The sequence below is a fragment of the Muntiacus reevesi genome, chromosome 3, assembly GCF_963930625.1.
Source record: "Muntiacus reevesi chromosome 3, mMunRee1.1, whole genome shotgun sequence".
Classification (NCBI taxonomy): domain Eukaryota; kingdom Metazoa; phylum Chordata; class Mammalia; order Artiodactyla; family Cervidae; genus Muntiacus; species Muntiacus reevesi.
In genome coordinates, this window is record NC_089251.1 from 198,716,914 (window position 1) to 198,729,112 (window position 12,199).

Genomic DNA, 12,199 nt, shown 5'->3' on the forward strand with positions numbered 1-12,199 from the left:
GGTGGTCTGGTATTCCCATCTCTTTAGGAATTCTCCACACTTTGTTGTGATCCACACAGTTGAAGACTTTAACGTAGTCAATAAAACAGAAGCAGAAGAGAATGGTACAATAATGGCCAAAATGTGGGAGGCCCTGGCTTACCTTGGCTTTTTTCTTTTTTTTTTTTTTTTTTGAAGTTTGCAAATTCTTTATATTTCCAAATGTTGAGAAAATACTTTTGAGAGTTGAGGTTACCTCTAGTGGCAAAACCAGAGCCAGCTATTAGGCAGCCAGAATGCTACAGTAATTAAATACATGACCATTTCTCTTTTAGCACAATTTTTGTTCTCCTCTTCAAGAAGTTGTAGACATCTATTTAGTTTGATTATCTGTCGTCTTAATGAAGCATATACAACTGTCAAGTCTTCTGAAGTTCCTTCAGTAGTCGCCTCTACATTTGAAATGTCATACATGGAGTCAGTTCTGACCAGCTGTCCATTTTTGCAAACAGCATTTTCACTCATAAAGTGCTCCTTTTTAGCCTGTCAACTGCATGGATTTATTGCTTTTGAGGGGCTGGAGGAGGTGTTTCTAAATCCAGAAAATTTAGTGTTCTTGCATTTAACGTAAGCACATGAGACAGTGTTTTTAGTGCCAGAGGCTTAAAGGGATTTGATTGTATAAGGTCAAGATCTACCAGTCTTGAAAATGGAATGTTTTCATTATTTCCTGCTACCACAATTCCCTCTGGAACCCACATAATCACACTAGCATTTGAAACTCCGTCTTGGAATCCTTGTTACAGGTCAGCATTTGGTCGTGCTACCTTTAATTTTTGCAGACCCTCATTCACTAACAGTTTCAGTGTATTCCATTTTATACTGAGTTTGACTAATTTCAGCCATCTCAGCAGCATTGGGAGAAGGAAAGCCTGCCTTAATCACTAAATGTGCACCAACTACTGCTTGCTTTTTGGCATTATCTGCTTCTGTGCCTCATATTAAATCCTTTAACTTACTTCAGTATGCATGTCTGGATTTACAGTCACTTTTGTCCCCCTGGACTCTGGAGGGTCCTGGGGAAGGGCCACCACCCACCAGCTCCTGGGGAGCTTGGGTGTGTGGTCTCAGAGGCTGTTGGCCAAGTACACAGAGGCACCTGGGCAAACCTTACCCTGGCTTCTTAACACAGACCTCTTGTAGGGTCAACAAGAGAGATGTCTTGGAGCAAAGAGCCCTTTGGAGTCTATAACATCCTGTTTTAAGAGATCAGCTTTGCCCTGAAACTATCTGCTTCCAGGACAGATATCTGGAGGGTTACAACCAAATAAATTTTAAATTAGATTTGAGCCCTGGTTCTACTGCTGGGCTTCCTGGGTAACTCACTTGATAAAGAATATGCCTGCACTGAGGGAGACCTGGGTTTGATCCCTGAGTTGAGAAGATCTCTAAGAGAAGGGAAAGGCTACCCAACCCAGTATTCTGGCCTGGAGAATTCCATGGACTGTATAGTCTATGGGGTTGCAAAGAGTTGAACATGACTGAGTGACTTTCACTTTCTGCTGCTGAAAGAGGAAATTATAGCTGCTAACCTGGGGCCTGCTCACCTGGTTATCTGAGTCACAAATCAGAACATCACTTGCATTCCCTTTCACATGCTCTATGGCCTAGATTTCAGAAGTACATGGGTACAAGGCAACTGTTCTCCTCTCAAGTCAGACAAGCATATCATATTTATGGACTTGCAAAATCTCAGAACAAAATTTAGCTGATGTTCTTCAGTTTCTTGTAGAGAAAATCTAAGGTATGGGAAGTCACTCAAAAACATCAAAGCTTTTGGGAGAAAAATCAAAGTCTAATCTGAGACTTGCAGAACTTCAAATCACATGTCCTTTGACCTATGGGCACTGAAGCCTGCGTCCATCCTATGAGCACCAAGCCAAAGGTCAAGGCCCAAGAGCAATGTGCCCTCCCCTTGCATCCAGGAGCAATACCCTGGAGGCAGGTTCAAGTATAACCAACCGCCCTCCCTTATGGAACTCCAGAAGAGAGCACACTGCAGACCACCAAAGAGGAAGTGGTGTGGGGCAGAGAGTTGTGGACACACAGGATGACAAGTGAGCAGGACAAGACAATTTGCTCCTGCAGAAAAACACATCTCTATAAAAGGGCAAGATGTAGTTCATAAACCCTGTCACTCCACTGTAAGTCTTTTGAGAATTTCACTTGTCGGCTTTTACTCACAAATGTGAGAAGCATTCCAAACAAGTGAGCCCCTTGGTCCTAGAGATTTCCTTCCAGATCCTTCAAGTCCATCTCCCAGAGGCTTCCTCACCAGCCCACAAAATTCAGATGAGAATTCTGCATGAAGCATTCACCACCAGGCTTACTTGCACTGATGTAAGAGCTAAAGCTACCCTTTGGAACGACTAATGTCACAGAAATTGATACAATTCAATCATCTGTGTCATAATTAACTTAGGTTTTCTTTATGGCCAGTTCTAAAGAACTTCCCAGCTTTTTCATGCATTCCATTTTTAAAACCAGATATAGAAGTGGCAATTAAGGAAAGAACCCATTGCATAATCAGTCATAGGTTCATTACTTCAAATAGGTCCCCAGCACGTTGCTGAGGGGCAACCCTGCCCTGATGCCACGTGTTACCTTTTTGTCCCCCTCCAACTGGCAACTTTCTTGCTGAGAGCTTTCAGTGGTTCAGCACACATCTCTAGACTGCAGGACTGTCTATAATCCAACCAAAATGCCATAGATGATCTTGAGAGAGAAAATGAACATCCTGGTTCACTGGATTCTATCTTTAAAAAACAAAATTATTTAGCTGTGCTAGTTTTATTTGCAGCATGCAGGATCTTTGATCTTCACTGTGGCCTGTGAGACCTTTAGCTGCAGCATGTGGGATCTACTTCCTGGACCAGGGATTGAACCTGGGCCACCAGAGTTGGGAGCATGGAGTCTTAGCCACTGAACCACCATGAAATTCCCTCACTGGACTCCATTCTTGCCTTTAGGATAGTTTCCATAGCAAAATTTTTTCATATTATAATTCCTCCTACTCTTTCAGTGTCATTTTATGCAGTTGTTGGACAAGATAACTATTTTCCACATCTTTTAGGTGAAATCTGCTGAAGCATCTGATCACCCTCATCTTTCTCCTCTCATTTAGAATTTCCTATTTCCCCTCCACCTCTTTGCATTTTCACGGGATAACATGCATGTGTTCTTGGAGGTTCAGTTCTGAGCATATTCTCTGAGAAGGCCACTACCATGACCCACCAGGAGACAAGTTGCCCAGAAAATTAACAATTTGTGATGGCACATTGTCATTATCTGTGGATGTCTGTTTCTCTCCCACGAGCAAGTGAACGTTTGTAGGAAGCAGTGATATGACCTTAACAAGTAAGGATTTGCAGTACCTGCCAGGTGGTAGATTCTTGGTAAAGGATTGGTCAGTGGAGAAAATCATGTCCTAAACATTCATAACCTGTGATGGTGGCCCAGAGACTTCTCCTAGCCATGACTGAAATGTACTGAAACTGCTACTTTAGATTTGTGAAAACAACCCCTAGGTGTCAAATGAACTGCAGGGAGGCGGTTATTGATTATGCAGTGTGTGTGCGTGCTCAGTCCTGTCTGACTCTTCGAGACCCCATGGAATACAGCCACCAGACTCCTCTGTCTTTGGAATTTTCTAGGCAAGAACACTGGAGTGGGGTGCCATTTCCTCCTCCAGGGATATCTGTCTCAATCACTTAGTCTTATTTTCTCTGGCCTAGAATTCATGGTCTGATTTTCCAACTCTAGGATAAATATACTAATATATTCCTAGGCACACGGAGAATAAACCTTAATGAAAGGCAAACATTCAGAAGCATCTCTGGCTGGCAGACTAGACCAGAGGAGCAAATGGACAAGGGACAGAAGTCCTAGGGTCATTACACTGCTTCCCTTCCATGACAATTATGCAAATAAAGTTTTGATTTGCCTTTTCCTCCTTAAAACATACATAATGCGCCACCTTGCCTTACACCTGAAACTGATACAACATTGTAAACCAACTAGACTGCCATAAAAAAAAAAAGTGATTCTTCTTCTCCCTTGTAATTAGTGGTAGGTTATCCTTTTCTTTCCAGAGGGGCTGAAGCCATCTATCCTTCTTACTTTTGCAAGTAACTCTATTCTGGTCAATATTTGCCCATAATCCATGGGGCCTTTCTTTTTATGACTTTTCAGTCTGACAAAAAAGATCCTAGTTACACACCTGTGAGGCTTCCATGCTGGCTGTGTTGGTCTGGCTGTGTTTTCAGCTTCCCAGGGTGTCAGCTTTTGAGGAACTTCCTACTTTGGTGCTCATGGCTGCTGGCCAATGAGAAAGGTCTCCCCCATGCCATAGAATACAGCCATTCTCAGAGACCGAACAATTCAAACAAGAACTTTTCTTGGTATGCTTATTTTTTTCTTCTGTCAGTTTCAAATTTAAAATATCAAATTTGCCAGATAAGTGATGCAGTTCAAATGAATCACTGGTCAAAAGGAGACATTTTAATAGGTTATCACTAAAATACCCAAAGTGATCTTTGAAGTTACAGCCTAGACCAGCCAAGTGGTTTAATTCTGTCTTGGCAAATCAATACCTTTGTATGAAATTTCTAAAAGTCGTCAGGACATAAAATGTTTGCTCTAACTTGTTCCCTCTGTCAGTAACTGTCAAGCTTGGCAGTGATTATATGCATAAATAAAAAACCAAGTTATTTGAATTCTGACAGATATGAAAAAATGGCAATATTTTCATTTTATTAATAAAAACTATATATTTTAATTCACTACTGTAATATTAGCCCCAGAAACATGTCTGGAATGCATGTTATACCCTGAACAAATCTTGGTTGAATTAATTATTTAACTTAACAGATAAGAAAAACAAAGCTTGCTATCTCATTTCCATCAAGAAGACTGAAGGTTTTTCACCAGATCTCAATGGCTTCCAATACACAAATGCAAACAAGCACGCACATACACATATACAGTAAAGTCAAGGGCCAGGCTCCCTTTTATGTTTAGGTCAAAGCAGAGGAACTGACCTAACACCTCCACTGGTATCAATTCTATTCTGTACATCCATTAATATAACTTGAGATGGACATATATTTATGGCTACATCATTGATCATGTTCCAAACTGACTAGCAAAAACAGATTTATGTTCCCAAAACTCACTTTAAAATAAAAATTTTTCACCCTCTACTTTTTTAATTTTGTAAATGTAAAGGACATAGACAAGTACCTAGAAAAACACTCTTTATGTCTCACTCTCACAAAATGTTGGCAACACACTATTTTATACAATTATCTTTTTCTGAATTAAAATGCATATGCTTACTTTGATCCTTGTTGAATTTCAAGAGTTTGCTTGCTCCCTTATTTCTAGCCTGGCATGATATTTTGAATATTCTATCCAATAGATAAACCATTTATCTGCCTCTGTAATACATGTGAATTTGATAAGGTTGCATGATAGGCCCTCGCTTGAGTTGTGTCTTAGATTATAGAACAATACAGAACCCTGTGGAAGACCACTAGATCACTCTGCCCCGTTAAAAAGTGAAATACTCCTTGGGCACTGCTCTTTTAATATCTATAGCTTCATGTATTTGCATTATCAACCAGCCAGTGTTTCTCAATCATGTCCCCAAGACTATTTAGAATTATTGTCGAAAAATTGAGAAAATTGTTAAACTGTAAGCAGGATTTTGTTTAATGCTTTCTTATGCATTTCCTCCTTTTCATGACTCTCCCTGAATGATAGTCCTGGGTTGGAGTTATGTATTCTGTATACAGAAGAAGTGTATCCTCAGAAAATGTTCTCTTTCCTCTGAACAAGCCTAGGTTTCACTGTCCATCAAATGAGTATAGTAATAGTCATCAATATCAAGAGAAATCACGCACGTTAACAGCCTAGAGATGAGCTCACAATTTACTGCACTCAATCCATATCACTCTCATTTTCTTGCCCTTTCCTTTGCTCTCATCACTTCCATATTCCCCATAAATCCTCAATACCATTTTTGTCTGCAGTACCATCACTTGATCCAGACATCATGATGTTTAGTATTCAGAGTTAAATCAAATGAAAAGAGACATCACCTTTTGCCAAACCAATCCATTCTATGTTTCATAATTGTTTTACTTTTAGATCTGTTGTTATTCAGTGGTTCAGTCATGTTCGACCCTTATTTTTTTTAATTTAAGAAGAGTAAAATTAACTCTCCCTGGTGGACAGCTCTATGGTTTGATGTGTGCGCAGTCGCAGTCATGTGGAATGCTTTAGTGACATCATGCACCATAGCCCACCAGGCTCCTCTGTCCATGATATTCTCCAGGCCAGAATACTGCAGTCGGTTGCCATTCAGTTCCCCAGGGAATCTTCCTGACCCAGGGATTGAACCCATGTCTCCTGTGGCTCTTGCCGTGGCAGGTAATTCTCTACCAATGACCCACCTGGGAAGCCCTTTGGTAAATGCATAGAGTCATGTATCTACCACCCCACACAAGATACAGATGCATTCCTCATCCTCAGACATTTTTCTCATGCTGTCCCTGTGGTCAGAGACTCTCTGGACTTAAATTCTGGTGACCACTGATCTGTTTTCTCTTCCCATAATTGTGCCTTATGGTAAATCCAAGTAAATCATGGTATATCACGGTAATATAAGTCTATGTCCTGACCAGAAACACTGAAGAAGCTGAAGTTGAATGGTTCTATGAAGACCTACAAGACCTAGAACTAACACCCCAAAAAGATGTCCTTTTCATTGTAGGGAACTGGAATGCAAAAGTAGGGAGTCAAGAAACACCTGGAGTAATAGGCAAATTTGGCCTTGGAGTACAGAATAAAACAGGGCAAAGTCTAACAGAGGTCTGCCAAGAGAACACACTGGTCATAGCAAACACCCTCTTCCAACAACACAAGAGAAGACTCTACACATGGACACCACCAGATGGTCAACACCAAAATCAGACTGAATATATTATTTGCAGCCAAAGAAGAAGAAGCTCTATACAGTCAGCAAAAACAAGACCAGGAGCTGACTGTGGCTCAGATCATGAACTCCTTATTGCAAAACTGAAGAAAGTAGGGAAAACCATTAGACTATTCAGGTACAACCAAAATCAAATACCTAACGATTATACGGTGGAAGTGAGAATTAGATTTAAGGGACTAGATGTGATAAAGTGTGAGAAGAACTATGGATGGAGGTTCATGACACTGTACAGGAGACACGGAGCAAGACCATCCCCAAGAAAAAGAAATGCAATAAAGCAAAATAGCTGTAAGAGGAGGTCTTACAAATAGCTGTGAAAAGAAGAAAAGTGAAAAGCAAAGGAGAAAAGGAAAGATCAATCCATTTGAATGCAGAGTTCCAAAGAATAGCAAGAAGAGATAAGAAAGCTTTCTAGAGTTATCAGTGCAAAGAAATAGAGGAAAACAACAGAATAGGAAAGACTAGAGATCTCTTCAAGCAAATTAGAGATACCAAGGGAACATTTCATGGAAAAATGGACTCAATAAAGGACAGTAATGATATAGACCTAACAGAAGCAGAAGATATTAAAAAGAGGTGGCAAGAATACACAGAAGAACTGTACAAAAAAGATCTTCATGACACAGATAATCACAATGGTATGATCACTCAACTAGAGCCAGACATCCTGGAATGTGAAGTCAAGGGGACCTTAGGAAGCATTACTATGAACAAAGCTAGTGGAGGTGATGGAATTCCAGTTGAGTTATTTCAAATCCTAAAAGGTGATGCTGTGAAAGTGCTGCACTCAATATGCCAGCAAATTTGGAAAACTCAGCAGTGGCCACAGGACTGGAAAAGGTCAGTTTTCATTCCAATCCCCAAAAAAGGCAATGCTAAAGAATGCTTAAACTACTGCACAATTGCACTCATCTCACACACTAGCAAAGTAATGCTCAAAATTCTCCAAGCCAGGTTTCAACAATATGTGAACCATGAACATCCAGATGTTCAAGCAGGCTTTAGAAAAGGCAGAGGAACCAGAGATCAAATTGTCAACATCAGCTGAGTCATCGAAAAACCAAGAGAGTTCCAGAAAAACATCTATTTCTGCTTTATTGACTATGCCAAAGCCTTTGACTGTGTAGATCACCACAAACTGTAGAAAACTGTTCACGAGATGGGAATACCAGACCACCTGACCTGCCTCTTGAGAAACATGTATGCAGGTCAGGAAGCAACAGTTAGAACTGGACATGGAACAACAGACTGGTTTCAAATAGGAAAAGGAGTACGTCAAGGTTGTATATTGTCACCCTGCTTATTTAACTTATACACAGAGTACATCATGACAAATGCAGGACTGGATGAAGCACAAGCTGGAATTAATATTGCCAGGAGAAATATCAATAACCTCATATATGCAGATAATACCACCTTTATGGCAGAAAGTGAAGAAGAACTAAAGAGCCTCTTGATGAAAGTGAAAGAGGAGAGTGAAAAAGTTGGCTTAAAGCTCAACATTCAGAAAACTAAGATCATGGCATCTGGTCCCATCACTTCATGGGAAATAGATGGGGAAAACAATGGAAGCAGTGGCTGACATTATTTTGGGGGGCTCCCAAATCACTGCAGGTGATGACTGCAGCCAAGAAATTAAAAGACACTTACTCCTTGGGAGAAAAGTTATGACCAACCTAGACAGCATACTAAAAAGCAGAGATGTTGCTCTTCCAACAAAAGTCTGTCTACTCAAGGCTATTGTTCTTCCAGTATTCATATATGGATGTAAGAGTTGGACCATTAAGAAAGCTGAGCATCGAAGAATTAATGCTTTTGAACTGTGGTGTTGGAGAAGACTCTTGAGAGTCCCTTGGACTGCAAGGAGATCCAACCAGTCCATCCTAAAGGAAATCAGTCCTGAATATTCACTGGAAGGACTGATGTTGAAGCTGAAACTCTAATACCTTGGCCACCTAATGTGAAGAACTGACTCATTTTAAAAGACCCTGATGCTGGGAAAGATTGAACGTGGGAGGAGAAGGGGCGACAGAGGATGAGATGGCCGGATGGCATCACCGACATGATGGACATGAGTTTCAGTAAATTCTGGAAGCTGGTGATGGACAGGGAGGCCTGGTGTACTGCTGTTCATGGGGTCGCAAAGAGTCAGACATGACTGAGCGACTGAAGTGAACTGAACTGATCTTCTTTGGCACGATGTCTATTGAAAATTTTGCCTGTTTTCTAATTGAATTTGTTCTTACTGCTGAACTTTTAGAAGTTCCCTATATATTCTGCATACAAGTACTTTGTCAATTATCATCTGAAAATATTTTTTCCATTCTGCAGCTTGCCTTTTTTATTCTCTGGCTACAGTTATTTGCATAGCAAAAGATTAAGAATTTGGTAATGTCCAATTTATTATTTTTTTAAAAAGTTCAAAAGACCATATTTTGAAGTTATATAGAACTCTCTGCTTAGTTCAAATCATACATTTTTTCTTTTCCTTTTCTAGAAGTTTCATAGTTTAGCAGTTTATCTACATGTGTATGATCCATTTTGAGTTAATTTTATATAAGATGTGAGGAATAGGCTGAAGTTCTATTTTACTCAAATAGATTTCTAATTTTTCCAACACTATTGTTAAAAACACATTTTTTCTTGAATTATTTTTGTACTTTTGTCAATAATAAATAGACTATATTAATGTGGACATATATATCTGTACTGTATTCTGTTCCATTGATCTTTGTGTCTATTCTTTCACTAATTCCATGCCATCTTGTTTCTTGCATCATTATAATAAGATTTTAAATGAGGCCTTGTGAGTTCTGCAACTTTCTAACTTTTCAATGTAAATTGCTCCTTGCCACATAAATTTTAAAATCAGACTTTTGGTACCTACAGAAGAGTCTGTCAGGATTTTAATTAGGGTCACACTGAATCTACAGACTTCCCCAGCTACACCAAGCCATGACATTGTTTACGTAGCTGTAGCATCCCTGATCCTGGTCTTGCATGCATGATCACATGCTTTTCTTCTGTGCCTACAGCACGCCCACAACAAGCCCCTTCTCTCAACCCCGTCCCCTCCCTGTCTTCTGTTTGCATTTTCCCATATTATTTACAATTAGAATAGAGTAAGCGAAAGATTCATTTGGGCTCATACGTAGTTCAGGACAGAAAGGCTCTGTCTAACACAAAGGTGAAGTGACTTTATGGACAGTTCAGTTCCGATCCAGCCAAAATATTCCCTAACATGCCAGCCTAAGCCTACATAAACCCTAACGGACTCAAGCACATATTCAGTAGTGATTTCCTTAAGCTCTGTTTAAGACTTCGCTTAATGCATCCAGTGATGTACTCTGCCATCTGACATATCAACATACCACTCTAGACCATGGTAGCTTTGACAGCTAGATTTGCCAGTGCTTGGAAGTACTCCCAAGTACTTCTCTTCAGGGCCAATTACTTGATCCCCATCTCAGATGATATAAAACATCAAAGGCAGTAAAATATATCTTGACCCAGCATTGAAATGGAACAAACTTTTTAGAGGAGAATGATGCAAAAAAAATAAAAAAACCAACTATCTTAAATATGATAAATCATAAGATGCAAACCAAGACAATTATAATAGAAGAAGAATATCTCACTTTTAACCCAAACTGCTTAGGTCCCTTTTGCTAACAGAGTCCTGGTAAAGTGCAAGGAAGGATTGTTTTCTTCTCACTGTTCCTTACTCACCCTTGAAAGAAGCCTTTTCAAAAAAAAAAAAAAAGTTAACTTTTTATTTTATATTGGAGTATGGTTTTTTCACCTACACACTGAGCACATCATGAGAAATGCCTGCCTGGATGAGTTACAAGCTGGAATCAAGACAGACGTGTGAAGCACCAACAACCTAAGATATATGGGTGATACCACTCTAATGGCAGAAAGTTAGAGGAAAGAGACTCTTGATAAAGGTTAAGAAGGAGAGTGAATGAGCCAGCTTAAAGCTAAATATTAGCAAAACTAAGAATGTGGGACCCAGCCCCATTACTTCATGGCAAATAGAAGGGGGGAAAGTGGAAGCAATGACAGATTTCCTCTTCTTGGGCTCTAAAATCACTATGAATGGTGACTGCAGTCTCATGAAATAAGAATGCAATTGCTTCTTGTCAGGAAAGCTATGACAAACCTAGACAGTGTGTGGAAAACCAGAGACATTACTTTGCCGACAAAGTCCGTATTGTCAAGGCTGTGGTCTTCCCAGTAGTCACATACGGTTGTGAGAGCTGGACTCTAAAGAAGGCAGAATGAAAAATAATTGATGCCTTCAAACTGTGGTGCTGGAGAAGACTTCTGAAAGTCCCTTGGACAGCAAGGACATCAAGTCAGACAATCTTAAGGGAAATCAACCTTGAATACTCATTGGAAGAACTGACGCTGAAGCTGAAGCTCCAGTATTTTGGTCATCTGATACAAACAGCCAACTGTCCCTGATGCTGGGAAAGATTGAGGGCAGAAGGAGAAGAGGGTGTCAGGGGATGAGATGGATGTATGACATCTCTAATGCAATAGACATGAGCTTGGGCAAACTTCAGGAATTGGTGAGGGATGGGGAGACCTGATGGGTTGCAGTCCATGGTCGTAAAGTCAGACATGACTGGGTGACTGAACAACAGCAATATATAGCTGATTAACAAGGTTGTGTTAGTTTCAGGTGTAGAGCAAAGTGATTCAGTTATGCATGTATGTAAATGATTCTTTTTCAGATTATTTTCCCATTTAGGTTTCTACATAATACTGAGCAGAGCTCCCTATACTATAGTAGGTCCTTGCAGTAGGCACTGGCATGAATATTGCATGAAACAAAGAGGAGATGATGGAGAATAGAGATTTACCCTGAGAGCTGCAATATAAGCCATGAGATGCAGGGAGGCCCAGGGAAAGACTAGGCACACGAGGCTGTCAAGAGATTTCAGTGAATTGCATGACCATGTGACAAGCCAAGATGCATCCTGGGTCTTCAAATCAAACTTACAGACCCAGAATTAAACCCAGAAAAAGGAAACAGAAATGTTATGAGTAGACTCAGATAAATAAAGCTGTTTCAAATAGACTGCACATGTTCTATTCATAATGGTGGAGACAATTGCTTTTTCAATCAAGATATTTTGCATATGCGCCTAT

General features: G+C 40.0%; 1 pseudogene; it reads right to left on the minus strand.

Annotated features, from left to right (window-relative positions):
* Positions 1–237: 237 nt before the first annotated feature.
* On the minus strand, positions 238–912 carry LOC136164211 (mitochondrial fission factor pseudogene; annotated as a pseudogene).
* Between the last annotated feature and the right edge of the window lie 11,287 nt (positions 913–12,199).